Source organism: Balaenoptera borealis (assembly GCF_965194805.1).
Source record: "Balaenoptera borealis genome assembly, chromosome: X".
Lineage (NCBI taxonomy): Eukaryota > Metazoa > Chordata > Mammalia > Artiodactyla > Balaenopteridae > Balaenoptera > Balaenoptera borealis.
Genome location: NC_138881.1, coordinates 40,700,425 through 40,715,159, shown reverse-complemented (window position 1 = coordinate 40,715,159; position 14,735 = coordinate 40,700,425). Strand labels below are relative to the sequence as shown.

The 14,735-nt window shown below is 40.5% G+C and overlaps 1 long non-coding RNA gene across 1 annotated transcript in view; it reads right to left on the bottom strand.

The window, feature by feature from the left end:
- LOC309621214 overlaps positions 1–14,735 on the bottom strand; it is a 632,915-nt gene that overhangs the window by 320,011 nt on the left and 298,169 nt on the right. The gene's annotated exons all lie outside the window — the stretch shown is intronic.

The following is a 14,735-nucleotide window of genomic DNA, read 5'->3' as shown; positions in this document are numbered from 1 at the left end:
ATTCGTTGTCTATTCAGGTATTCCAGAGATGCAGGGTACATCAAGTTGATTGTGGAGATTTAATCTGCTGCTCCTGAGGCTGCCGGGAGAGATTTCCCTTTGTATTCTTTGTTCGCAGAGCTCCTGGGGTTCAGCTTTGGGTTTGGCCCCGCCTCTGCATGTAGGTCGCCTGAGGGCGTCTGCTCCCGTCCAGACAGGACCGGGTTAAAGGAGCGGCTGATTAGGGGGCTGTGGCTCACTCAGGCCGGGGGGAGGGAGGGGTATGGATGCGGGGCGAGCCTGCAGCAGCAGAGGCCGGCATGACGTTGCACAAGCCTGAGGTGCGCCGTGTGTTCTCCTGGGGAAGTTGTCCCTGGATCCCAGGGCCCTGGCAGTGGCGGGCTGCACAGGCTCCTGGGAGGGGAGGTGTGGATAGTGACCTGTGCTTACACACAGGCTTCTTGGTGGCTGCAAGCAGCAGCCTTAGTGTTTCATGCCCATCTCTGGGGTCCGTGCTGATAGCCGTGGCTCACGCCCATCCCTGGAGCTCGCTTAGGCGGTGCTCTGAATCCCCTCTCCTCGTGCAGCCTGAAACAATTGTCTCTTGCCTCTTCAGCAGGTCCAGACTTTTTCCTGGACTCCCTCCCAGCTACCTGTGGTGCATTAGCACCCTTCAGGCTGTGTTCACGCAGGCAACCCCAGTCCTCTCCCTGGGATCCAACCTCCAAAGCCAGAGCCTCAGCTCCCAGCCCCCACCTGTCCCGGCAGGTGAGCAGACAAGCCTCTCAGGCTGGTGAGTGCTGGACAGCACCGATCCTCTATGCAGGAATCTCTCCACTTTGCCCTCCACACCCCTGTTGCTGTGCTTTCCTCCGTGGCTCCGAAGCTTCCCCCCCACCAACCCCCATCTCCGCCACTGAAGGGGCTTCCTAGTGTGTGGAATCTTTTCCTCCTTCACAGCTCCCTCCCAGAGGTGCAGGTCCTGTCCCCATTCTTTTGTCTTTGTTTTTTCTTTTTTCTTTTGCCCTACCCAGGTACGTGGGGAGTTTCTTGCCTTTGGGGGAGTCTGAGGTCTTCTGCCAGTGTTCAGCATGTGTTCTGTAAGAGCTGTTCCACGTGTAGATGTATTTTTGATGTATTTGTGGGGAGGATGGTGATCTCCACATCTTACTCCTCCACCATCTTGAAGGTCTCTCCCCATTCCCTTCTTCCCCCAGCCCCTGGTAGCCTCTATTCTACCTTTTGTGTCAATGAATTTCACTACCAATGAATGGATACCTCATATAAGTGGAGTCATATAGTATTTGTCTTTTTGTGACTGGCCTATTTCACTTAGCATAATGTCTTCAAGGTTCATCCATACTGTAGCATGTGTCAGAATTTACTTTCTTTTTTTTAAGATCTTTTTAAGGCTGAAAAATATTCCATTGTATGTATGTACCACATTTTGTTTATCCAATTTAGCTTTTTTCTACCTTTGGGCTATTATGAATAATGCTGCTATGAATATTGGTGTGCAAATATCTATTCAAGTCCTTGGTTTTTAATTCTTTCATGTATATATCTAGATGTGAAACTGGGATTGTTAAATCACAGGATAATTCTATGTTTAATTTTTTGAGGAACTGCCGTACTATCTCCCATAGTGGCTGCACCATTTTACATCTCTGCAGCAATCCACAAGGGTTCCAATTTCTCCCCAACCTCAACAACACTTGTTATTTTCCATGTTTTTGTAAAATAATAGCCATTTTAATGGATTTGCAGCAGTATCTCATTGTGTTTTGATTTGGATTTTGGTAATGATTAGTGACGTTGAACATCTTTTCACGTACCTTTTGGCCTTCTGTATATCTTCTTTTGAGAAATGTCCATCCAATTGATACATTTTCTATAAAGAAATAAAACATTTAAATTCTCAATATTCGTAATGTTTTAAATTATGGTGTAGTAAATAAATCTTTATTTTACAAGTTTTTCACATTTCTATATGTTTATAACCAATGATAAGAGTGTTTTTAATGTTTTGACCAAAAATTTTAATGGTCATTCATGGAGCAATCATAATTTTCCCCATTTATTATTAAGAATGCTTTGCAGAAGTGTACGACCATTTTTATGGTCCCCCCACTACCATGCAAAGTGAGGATTTCCTCTAGAGTGTTAGATTAGTGATTAGGGATATGAAAATAAAGCAGGATGAGGGGATAGGGAATGATGGACTGTGATGGGAGAATGGGCTACTTATTTTGTTTTATTATTTTTTTAAATATTAGCTTTATTTTATTTTATTTTGGCTGTGCCATGCAGTTTGTGGGATCTTAGTTTCCCGACCAGGGATTGAACCCAGGTTCTTGGCAGTGAAAGCCCGGAGTCCTAACAACTGGACCACCGGGGTCAGGGAACTAGGATACTGCAAGCTGTGCAACCAAAACAAACAAACAAATAAACAAAACCAAAACAAAACAAGAAACAAAGAAAACAAAACAAAAAACCAAAACAAAAAGAGAATTGGCTATATGTCAGTTGTTAGGCAATGCCAACTCTGGGAAAGTGAAATTTGAGTAGAGGCCTAAACGCAGTGAGGAAGCTAGCCATATCCCTGCCTATGGGAAGCACTTTCCAGGCTTAGGGAATAGCTAGTGGAAAGGCCCTTAGATGGAATCCTGCATGGCCTCTTTGGGAAATAGTAAAAATCTCACTGTGGCTAGAGCACAGTGAGGGAGGGGGAGAGTGGTAGCAGATAAAGATGGAAAGGTAGACAGGGACCAGATCATGTAGGGCCTTGTTGGCCATGGTATGTACTTTGGATTTTATTCTAAAGTGATGGGAAGCCATTGGAGGTCTGAGAGTGATGTTATGTTAGTCCATAGAACATCTGATTGATTAGGGCTGAGTTCCTCTCAGAAGAGAAAAGGAGAGAATGAGGATACAAAAGTTAACTTCACCTACTTCATAATTTGTCTAATGGCCAATTTTGGCTTGAAAATGAAGAGACGATAAAAGACTAAGAGGAGACTAAGACCTACTTATAGTTTTATTAAGCATCCGTATGTACCAAGGAGGCTTCTCAACTCCTTCAATCTCACTAAGAGCCTCCTAGAATTTTTCCAGGAGGCTTTCAGGACAAGACACTTCTCACCCAAGACGTGGAAGACAGAGGGTTCCTAGTCAACAGAGCTATCAGAGGACATGAGTGCTCCCGAATTTCCAGAGAAGCAGCAGCCAGATTTCTTTACACACCAAGCCAGGTTCACAAACCCACAAGCCCATGAGTCAGGCAGGAAGTACAAATTGGTAAAGCTGGCCCAGGGAGGCTGGTGAGATGGCAAGCTTGTGCCTTGCCTAAAGAGAGTAGCCATTGGCAGCTCCTACTAGCTACCATCATGAGGAAATATGGCCCCAGGGGACCAAATCTTCAAGAGGAGCAGGAAATACAGATTAAAATCCTGGGTTTTGAGTAGTGGCAAGTAATTTAAAACATCTAACACAACATGCAGGCTATATATAAATGTACCTATGACTCTGGTGTTCTTATTTCTGATCTTAAAGGACCTTGCCCCTCATACACCTCTCCATCATTCCCTAAGAATATTCATGCAGAAATCAGAAGTGTTACCTTTCTCCAGAAGGGAATTACACTTAATTGAAAATCTCAGTGTCTTTTAGTGACCTTTCAATTCCGAGTTTAATGTGCCTTGACCACTGAAAAGGCCTTTTATAAAAGGATCCTGGATTTGGCAAAAAAACTCTGAATTGGGCAGACATTATTATTTAGCATCTAAGTATCCATTGTTTTCTTAAAACACTACAAACCCTTAAAAGGTATGATACCTTAATTAAGCAACTTGATACAAAAAGTAAGAAACATCACCAGTGTCATTGATTTACAAGGCAGGAATTCACTAAAAAAAAACTTATGCTTGCTACATTCTAATTGTAGAGAGCCAAGAAGAGTAAAGCAAATACAGAGAGCATTTTGATTAAGGGTTAAGTGGATTTTCTTTGTGTTGAACTTTCCAAAAAAATCTATCGAAATATTTGTACTACTGAGAAATTGTATACATGCATATTTTTTTCCCTCCTAGAAAAGCTCCATATTTATACTGGTGTTTTACTTTCACTTTCCTGCTTCTCATTTGTTTCAAAGAAAAGAGAAGTTTAAATGGGATGTTGTAATCTGAGGTTATATTATGAGAGAAGGGAAATTATATCAGTCTTTCAGGGCCAGACTTTTTAAAGATTTTTTTACTTCTGAAGGCAATTTAGTCAATTATTTAACTTGAGAACAAAAAATTTCGTATCTTTAAAAAAAATCCCCGTTATTGTTACCCTTCTAAACTCAAAAAAAGCTGAAGAAGAACTTTTTTATGGTACCTTAAACCACAGTGTCTGTTACTCAGTGTTAGTTTAGAAAGAAATCTGCAGTGTGTAGTTCTCCTAGACTCTTCATTCGATGTAGATAATTACTCTCAAATTATTTAATCATCTCTTCTAAGAATATCAATATCTCATCTGATTGGTTGGCTTCTGTAGCAACAATAGCTTCAGAGCTTCAAAAAATTTTGGCTTAGCTCAAGCTAACGGGAAATGGAACACATGCCCAGCCTCAGAAGTTGGGCATCCCAGCTCCTTTTACAAGGATAGACCAAGAGGACTATTTCTCACTGCTCCAGAGTAACACCAGGGAAGGACACAATTTCTATGTTAATTTTAGGGACATGTGAGAACTTACAAGGATCCAGCGAGGATCCAATTTAATTTAGCAAAGGACTGATCCCCACCATATCCCATTTCTGAGACGTTTGCTTTCACAGGGGGAGTTAAGTGATCTTTAAGATCCCTACCATACCTAGGAGCCTACGACTCCACCTTTAAAGTTCTTACAGCTCCCATTGTATTTATTATATTTAGTCAATGAAAGAGGGTCGTGAGATCTGTCAGTGTATATGGCACATGGCTCTGAATCCAAAGAATATTTTGTACTTTCAGAGAATGCTATTCATGGAGTAAAGAAAAAGTGGTCATTTTGTGCCACGCGCCTCACAGAACAAATATGGTGCTCGTATACAGCACATTTCTCTAAAACAGAACTCAAATACTTTTGCATATAGGTGGATTTGATTTTTTATTTTGTTATTTTTTTCCACTGTAGAAGAGTGTCCTATGAGATAAGAAGTGACAAATACCAACCTGATGTTGCAGAAGAAATCAAGATAAGAGGGGTGTGGGGGGGAGAAAGATTCTCTCCAATGTCTGAATGAATCAATGCAGAACACTGCTCACAAATTTAAGAAACCAGGTCATGAGGCACAAACTGGAAATTCTCTTTAGAGTTTTTATTATGAGACTTTATGATGGAGAATTAACACTAGCATGCATTGCCAAAGGTTAGGCCAACTGTATTAGTTTCCTATTGCTGCCATAAGAAATGACCAATTAAGATATGGCAGATCACATGACTTTTAGCAGTTCTATGTAACAGACCAGGATAAAGGTACCATGTCCAGTCTGGCCTAGAGGAACCTTAGGAAAAGTCTTTGGACAGAATCAGGAAGAATCTCTGAGAAACAGTATTAGGTCATGATTTGTTCGGCCTGGATTTGTTTCCTATGGGGTTCCTATTGACAGAATCTCCATCTGCAACGCTCCCTGCTAAAATGCCTAACTACATTGATCTTGAGAGGTTAATTCTATACTTTTGTAATTTTATACTAAGACCCTAATGAATAAAGCTACACAGTTGTCAAAAAGAGAGAAATTACCACAAATTTAGTGGCTCAAAACACTACTAATTTATTATCTTATGGTTCTGGAGGTCAGATGTCCAGAATCAGTCTAACTAGACTAAAGTCAAGGTATCAGCAGGGTGACTCCTTTTGGAGTCTCTGAGGGCAGAATCAACTCCCTTGCTTTTTCCAGTGATTCTAGAGGCAGCCTGAATTCCTTGGCTCATGGCCCCTTCCTCCATCTTCAAAGCCAGAAATGGTGGGTTGAGTCCTCCTTGCATCAAATCACTGACACTAACTCTCCTGCCTCCCTCTTATAAGGAAGCTTGTGATTACATTGGACCCACCTGGATAATGCAAGATAATCTCCCCATCTCAAAATCTTTAATTTAATTACATCTACCTTTAAAGCCCCTTTTGCCATGTAAGGTAACATATTCATTGGTTCCTGGGATTGGGCTGTGAACATCTTTGGGGGCCATTATTCTGCCTATTACACTAACCATATTGCAAATTTCAATGGGCTCTAGGGGTGGCAGTTCAGCAAGTAAACATTATGATTTCTTTTAAAGTATCAAGTTTAGGGCACCCCCCTGGGGGCTCCTATTTACCTTTGCCTATTATCTTTCCCAGCTAGGGCCAATCTCATTTTACAGATGAGAAAACAGAAGCCCAAAGAGCAAAATGGTTATCTCTAACAACCCTCCAGTGTGATCAAGGCAGGAGTAAGTCTGGAACATTGAGCTCTCAATGCTCTGCCAGCATGTTCCTCACCTTTCTCCAGTGCCTCTTCTCTGGGACGTGTGTCCTAAAGAGATGTTGGAGTGAATTTGGCACCATATTGAGTAGCCTTGGGCAGGGTGGGCGTTGAGGGTAGATAAAGGAAGGGAAACAACATTCTACCCAACATTCTACAACATTTGTCTAAGAAGTAGACAAAGCAACCACACACAGGTTGTACTCTCAGGCACTGCTCTCCACTCTTGCACAGACTTTTAAAGAAGGTCCCTTCTGTAGTACCTTCTAGACTTTAAGTTGGATGATGATAGTGGGCATGCTTCATCTTATATGTACACAATGAGGTATTTGAGTCCACCGATTTCTTTGGTATATCAATAGAGTAAAATATTTAACAACTAGAACCAGTTTTGGGGATCAATTGGGAGACTGGTATTGACATATACACACTACTATATATAAAACAGATAACTAATAAGGAACTACTGTATAGCACAGGGAACTCTACCCAATACTCTGTAATGGCCTATATGGGAAAAGAATCGAAAAAAGAGTGGATATATGTATATGTATAACTGATTCACTTTGCTGTACACCTGAAACTAACACAACACTGTAAAACAACTATACTCCAATAAAAAATTAAAAAAAAAAGAACCAGTCTTGGGGTCAGACCCTGGGGGGCTCCACACCCCAGCTCTAGCATGTACCATTGGCCATGTGAACAGTGGAAATAGCACCCACCTCATGGACTAGATGTGACAAATAAAGAAGCTAATCCATAGAAAGTGTTTGGCATGGTGCAAGGATGCAATAAATGCCAGCTGCTGCTATTATTATTGTTATTATTATTAGGACATCAGCTTGCCCTTCATGAGCTGGTCCCTGCCCAACTCCCAGCGTCATCTCCTACAATTCTCTCCCCTTCTCCATCGTACTCCAGTCACACCAGCCCAGCCTTCTTTCTGACCCTCAAGCAGGCTGTGGAGAGTCTTTGTATTTGCTGTTCTTTTAACTTGGAATTCTTCCCCCAAATATTTACACATCTACCTGTATCTCATTATTCAGGCCTTAGCTCAAATATTACCTCCTAGAAAATTCTCCTCTGACCACCCCAACTAGAGTAGCCATTCCCACCATCCCCAGTCACACCCTGTACTTTTTCTTTTATCCCTTTAGTGGTTGGACATTATTAAGCTTTGAAATTAACTTCCTCCCTCTTTCCCTTCCTGCCTCTCTCCTTATCTATAGACTTTAAGTTCCTTTCATTCAGCAGTGTTATCATGTTCATTGATATATCTCCAACACCTAGAATAGGGCCTGGAACACAACAGGAGTTCAATGTTTGCCAGCAGGCTGACTAACTGATAATAGACTACCATCAGAACAGATCTTAGTTTAATGTATTAATTAAAATTTTTTTGTTTTCTATGAGCATTGACCTTTTGGGACCCATTCTCCCCACCCTTGTTAATTACCCTGGTTTCTCTTTGATGTCTCTTCACCCCTCCCCAGCTCTTCCTCCTCTTCACCTCATTCCTTTAGGGCCATAAAGTGGGCTCCTCCCTCATTCCAAGTACATTTTTAAAAATTATAATAAAGTACTCTCAAAGTTCAAGGAACTTAAAAGACTCAAAGAATGAATCATTACTGGTGAAACTTCAGAGGCCATTGTTGGTTGATTGGGCACTATTTTTGGTTCCTTTGCCTCCCTGATCTAAAGCACAATTGCATAATTGCTTGTAGGCTAATGAGAGTTAAGGGCTTGCCCAACTATGTCATATCCAGGGTGTGGCACAGTAATTTAAGCATATAACAAGCACTTCTAAATGTGTGTGACATGAATGGGGGCTCCTACCTACTCATAAAATTGTTTGAAAGAAATGCAAATCAATAGTGATCAAGGAAGGATATAAGAATCCGCCTTATGTCCTGGCAGACCTCCTTACCCCTCTCAGAATCAGGCCAAAGGCCAGCTGATCTGCCAGTGGAGAGGGGCTCAAGAAAGAGTGGGGTGGGTGAGTGCCCTGTTCCTAAGCCCTATCTACTAGGAGATGGAATTTGGCAGAACCATTGGGGTCCCCAAGTGACAGTCAAGAGCTGTCAACAAGAAGAGGCAATACCTCTTGGTGTTTCCTTTGAAAAGAGGAAGAGAATTCCCATGGCTAAAATCTTGGGACCATAGAATTTCAAAATTGGAAGGGTCTCTGGGAGTCATCTGACCTATTTTCAATTAAATTACTAGCCCACAATAACCCAGTAGTGGAGCTGGGAATAGAACTCAGGACTGATACCCATTGCCTTGTAAGGATAGAAAGAGATGAAGTATGTAAGGCAATTTTCTCCTTCTCAATCATCATGTACGAAAACTCGGAGAACAAATGTAAGGCTGTATAAATAGATATGCATACGCTTCTTTATTTCATACACATTATATATATGTACATATATATATAAAGCATTCATCAAAATTTCAACTTAATTTAGCTGGAAAATAGAAAAATATGTTTAAGCTTCTGATCTCAAATTCCTTACCCTCAAAATAAATCCTTATTCACCATATGGCAAATGTTTATACTGAGTTAATATTCTAGGTGCTTTTTCACTCTAGTAAACAGTATTTTTTTAATGAGTGCTGGGTTATACATTGTAATACACAGATGGGCACACATTTATACTTCAGAAGATTTCAGAAGAACAAAATATTGTTGGCAATTGTACCCCTTCCTCTCCTCATCCTCCCTCTCCTCTCCTCTCTTCTGTGCCCCAAATTTGCTCTTCCCCGCAACATCTCAACACACAAGGAATGCAGTCTCCCTGGGAAATATATGAGCACTGCTCAGCATTGAATTTTAGCTACCTACAACATCTAAGCTCTTTAAGACTACCTTGAATAATAAAAACATTAGCTTTGCAAAGTTACTATACCTTTCTTCCCTTAGAAAATGGAACATTTTTTAAAAGGCTTTGGGACATAAATGGTTAAAAAGTCAGCTCCTTCTTGTTTTTACAATTCTTAAATCATTTATTTATTTTCCAGGGGTGCGGAGGGTGGGGGTGATGGTATTGATTCTCTGCCTGGTATTAATTTTAAGAATTTTCAGTGTGTCATTCTTTGTGTGTGTGTGTGTGTGTGTGTGTGTGTGTGTGTGTTTCTCCCTTTGGAAAAACAAAAGATGGGTTTCCTTGCCCACCATGGAAAAAATGTAACATACAACTCAATCCCTTCCTGAGAGCACGGAGGACCAAAAGCAGGCAGCTTAGATCAGGGTGGTGAGGAAGTTTTGTCATTTCCAGAAGGAAGTATGAGTCATAGTGTGCGACATTTTGGGAGGCCTGAATCAGAGCTGTCAAGGAAGTCAGTTCTCAGACAGTTTAACTTAGAACCACAGTGTAATTTAATTTAACACCTTCAATATCGTGTCTTTCTCCAAGATGGCTGCAGACGTAGATGTTCCAATTATTTCCCTTCAGGAATGGAGAATAATTTAACAGTTGAAGAAGTCCCCTAATCCATTTCTGAGCAACTAAGCCTGAAGATTATAATTAACATATATCTTTTAGAAAGGATAAAAGAGAGTGGGTAAAAGAGGGAGGGAGGATGCTGCTCTAAAATCTATTAATAAATGAAGAAGGGTCAAGTTAAATTAGATTGTTAGAAAAATTAAATCCTTATGGACAGAAAAGCATTTTAACAAACACCCTTTTCCTCTTTGAGACCAAAATGGACTTGAGAAAAAAATCTTTCCACACACTCAAATTTCTCGATGCTATAAGATTCTGTCCTCTTTTGCAAAGGCTCAATACCCGGAAAGGTTCCAGATTGCTAAGGAACACTCCATATAACCATTCAGAAGAAGATGGTCATGGGTGAGCTTCAGGGATGAGAAGAAATTCTACTCTTTGGGGCCGGGAGAGAGGTGGCACTGAGTTGGGGTGGAACCAAGCAGGGGAAGAAGTACAGAGATAGCAGGATGCGATGCCTTCCCTAGATGGGTTTGGAGCCACTACTAAGAGGTTTGGGGTAAAATAAGTTAGAAATGTTTTGAAATTAGAGGCAGAGAGCATAGAAAAATCTTGATACGTTATGGTTCCAGGAGCCTGATGATTCAGAAGCCTAATAATATTCATTATAACATGGTCTATTAATCAAATAGATTTGGAGTGAATTCAGGTAGATAACTTTGGGTTCTGCCCTGTTCCCAAACTCCACCATTATCTCCTGGAGGCCTGAGAACCGAGAAGGGTGTTACTTTAGCATGATCGTTTCCTGTGGTTGGTTTTACTTTCAGCTAAGCATTTGGGGGGAGCCAGCTGCTGTTAGGCCTGGGAAAATTTGCTTGGGACAGTTACAGCCCTTGGCAACCCTAAGAACATGTGTGTAGATGAGAAAAGAAGAAAGAGGAACATATGTTCTGCAATGTAGAAATTTAAGAGATACACACACACGCAATATGAGGCATGAGGCCCCAAGATCCGTTTGGGATATCAAAGGTTGGCAAGATACTAGCAGAAAGGGGACTTTCCCAGTGGTTCAGTGGTTAGGACTCCGCACTTCCATTGCAGGGGGCACGGGCTCAATCCCTGTTTGGGGAACTAAGATCCCACATGCCCCATGGCATGGCCCCCGAAAAATAATAATAAAATAAAATAAATAAAAAAGACAGTAGCAGAAAACCTGTCCTCCTGACCTTCTATATGTAGGTTGTAAAGAGACGTTATTAATATCAGGACTTATAAGACCTTTGTAAAAGTTTTTCTCTGAGTCAGGTGTAAACTGACTAGGACCTGTCCCCGGGGTTTCGGGGGCGGGTGACTGTTTGCCCCATCAAACTTCCTAGGATTCAGTGGGCCACACAACATTTGCCTCCTTCAAGATGCCTTGGTACTGTCACAGAAAGTACTTTGGGACAGAAGCAAAATGGAAAATCATGGGATATATGGTCAGAAGGCCTAGTTTCAACTTTTCAGTTTATCCTTGCAAGCTATGAGCTGGGAAACTCTCAGTCTGGGCTTCAGGGTCCTGATTCTTAGAAGTGGGAATGAGGACACCAGGGTTGCAGCGAGGACCAGATGAAGTAAGTACTGAGCAGTGGTAAAGCCATAGCACCCTGAGCATTGCCACATGATAGTGTGGTAACTGTGCACAGTGAGAGGGCCTTTATCCTTCTAGACCATTCTTCTTCCTGGTTCATAAAATAAGATTCCTCAAGCGTGTTCCCTCCTTCCCTCCCACCACTGCCATGGTTCAGACCTTCTTTCTGTTGCATCTGAATCATTTTCAGGAGGCTCCTTCCTGACAGCTTCCACCTTGATCCTTTGCTCTCACTGTTTCCACTTCCTGGCACACTCTTCCCCCAGATGCCCACATGGCTTGCTGCTCAAATGTCAGCTCCTCAGAAAGGCCTTCCTCAGTACCCTGTGTAAAATAGCCCCCAGATCCCCCACACCCAATCTCCCTTACCTTGTTTTGTTTTTTCCATAGCACTTATAATAAACCTCTATAATCATTTGGTTATTTTTATGTAAATAAATACTTTATTTTTGAATACTTTTAGATTTACAGAAAATTTGCAAAAATAATACAGAGAGTTCCTATATGCCTCTTTCCCAATTTCCCCTGTTGTTAGCTTCTTACATTGCTAGGGTACATTTGTTAAAATGAAGGGACCACATTGATATTATTAGCTAAATGCCATACTTTATCCAGATTTCCTTAGTTTTTCCCTAATGTCCCTTTTCTGTTCAAGGATCTCATCCAGGATACCATATGACATTCATCCTTAGCTTCCTCTACTCTCTGTGAGAGTTTCTCAGACTTTCTTTGTTTTTGATGACCTTGACAGTTTTGAGGAGTACCGTCAGATGTTTTGTAGAATGTCCCTCAATTTGGGTTTGCCTGGTGTTTTTCTTATGGTTAGATTGGGTGTTATAGGGTTTTGGGAGGAAGGACATAGGGTGAAGTGCCCTTCTCATCACATTATATCAAAGTTCATACTATCAACTAGATTTATCACTGTTGATGTTGACTTTAATCATCTGAGACAGTGTCTATCAGATTTCTCCACTGTAAAGTTACTTTTACCCCCCTTTACATACTCTACTCTTTGGAAATAAGTCACTAGGCACAGCCCACAGTAAAAAGGTGGGGACTTAAATTCTACCTACTTGATGAGGAAGTATCTACTTAAATTACTGGGAAGTTCTTGTGTGCAGGAGGTTTGCGTCTTCTCCATTTATTATTCAACCATTTACTTATATCAGTATGGACTCATAGATATTTGTTTTACACTCTGTGTTATAATCCAATACTGTATTATATATTTGTTGCTCAAATTGTTCCAGCTTTGGCCATTGGGAACTATTTCAGGTGGCTCCTGTGTCACTTTGACATTATTTTGTTATTTGAACACTTCCTTACTTTTTGGTGCTACAAGATGCTCCAGGCTCATCTTGTATATTTCCTGCCCCAACCCTAGTATCAGCATTTCTCCAAGAAGTCCCAGTTCCTTTTCTTAGAGAATGTTATTAGAAAACAAGATCTGGGTTTTGGGTGTGCTTGTTGCTGGGTGTCTTTGCTTCTAGGCCTTCTCAGAGGGCAAACCTAAGAAACTCACGTATGCACTCACATCTATAATTATTTCTGTATGACTCCATCTGTATCTGTGTTAAGCTAAATGTAAATTTATACTGATGTGTTTGACTCTAATCCAGTATCACATGGATCATTCTAGCCTTCTCTCCTTGCTTATCTGTAAGTTCCCTCACCAGTGGTGAGCAGCCTGGCTCCCACCATCCATTTATTTATTTGTTCATGCCAGTATACATGTACAGCAATGTTGGAATTGTTAGGCCATACCACCATGAGAAACAACTTTAACAACTAGCATTCAGTGTTCCTATGCAGTCCCTTTTGTCTTTAGTCTTAGTGTGTATAGTGAAAGCACCATTTGTCAAAGTTACTTAGGTCAGCACCTTTTGCTCAGTCTCTTCAGTGAGGTTATGTCTTACATAATACAGTTAGATTTTCTTTTTTGGTCATAGTGTGCATTCTATCCTGGGATCCCCCAACCTCCTGGTTGATTTTTAAAAAATTTTTGTGTATATTAAGTTTCACTCTTTGTGCTTTAAATTTCTGTAAGTTCTGACGATTGCACAGCATCATACATCTACCACTACAATACAGATTAACTCCACAGCCTAAAAATCCCTTGTGCTTCCCCTAGTTACATGCTATTACCTGTTTTCCCTCCAGTAGAATATAAGCTTCATAAGGACAGGGATTTTGTCTGTTTGGTTTGATGTTGTATTCTCAGTCCCTAAAAAAGTGTCTGGTGTGTAGTAAGTGCTCAATAAATATGTTTTTGGAAGGCAAGAAATCATCTACTCTTGCCTTTTGCAATCCAACTCTCCCGTCCTCCATAGTAAAACTTCTAAAACTTCACATAGAAACATATCAGTTCCTGGCCTGGAAATTTATCATGGCATAAAGAGACATTTGTGCATATAAGCCCTAGCCAACTTCTCTCCCCCAGGATGGGTTACATGCTCCACCCCTGAAAGTAAGCATATGTATAACTCTACTGTAGTATTTTCTACCATATACTACAATGATTCTTTTTCCCCTAGGTTTATTGAGGTATAATTAAGAAATAAAATTGTGTATATTTACACTATTATGTATAAAATAACTAATAAGAACCTGCTATATAAAAAAATAACATAAAACAAAATTCAAAAAAATTGTGCATATTTAAAGAATACAATGTGATGATTTGGTATATGTATACATTGTGAAATGATTACCACAGTCAAGTTAATTTACGTACACATCACCTATAATAGTTACCATTTTTTGTGTGTTTGAGAATGCTTAAGATCTACTCTCTTATCAAATTTCAAATATTCAATACAGTATTTTTAACTATAGTTATCATGCTATACATTAGGCCTCTGAACTTATTCATCTTATAACTGAAAACTTGTACTCTTTGACTAGCATCTCCTGATTTCCTCCACATCCTAGCCTCTGGTAACCACAATTCTACTCTATGCTTCTATAAATTTGACTTTTATTTTTAGATTCCACATATTAATGAGATCATACAGTATTTTTCTATCTCCATTGGGCTTATTTTACTTAGCATAATGTCCTCTAGGTTCATCAGTGCTGTTGCAAATGTGGCAGAATTTCCTTCTTTCTCATGGCTGAATAATAGTGTGTGTGTGTGTGTGTGTGTGTGTGTGTGTAAAATCTTCTTTATTCATTCATTCATAAATGAACACTTA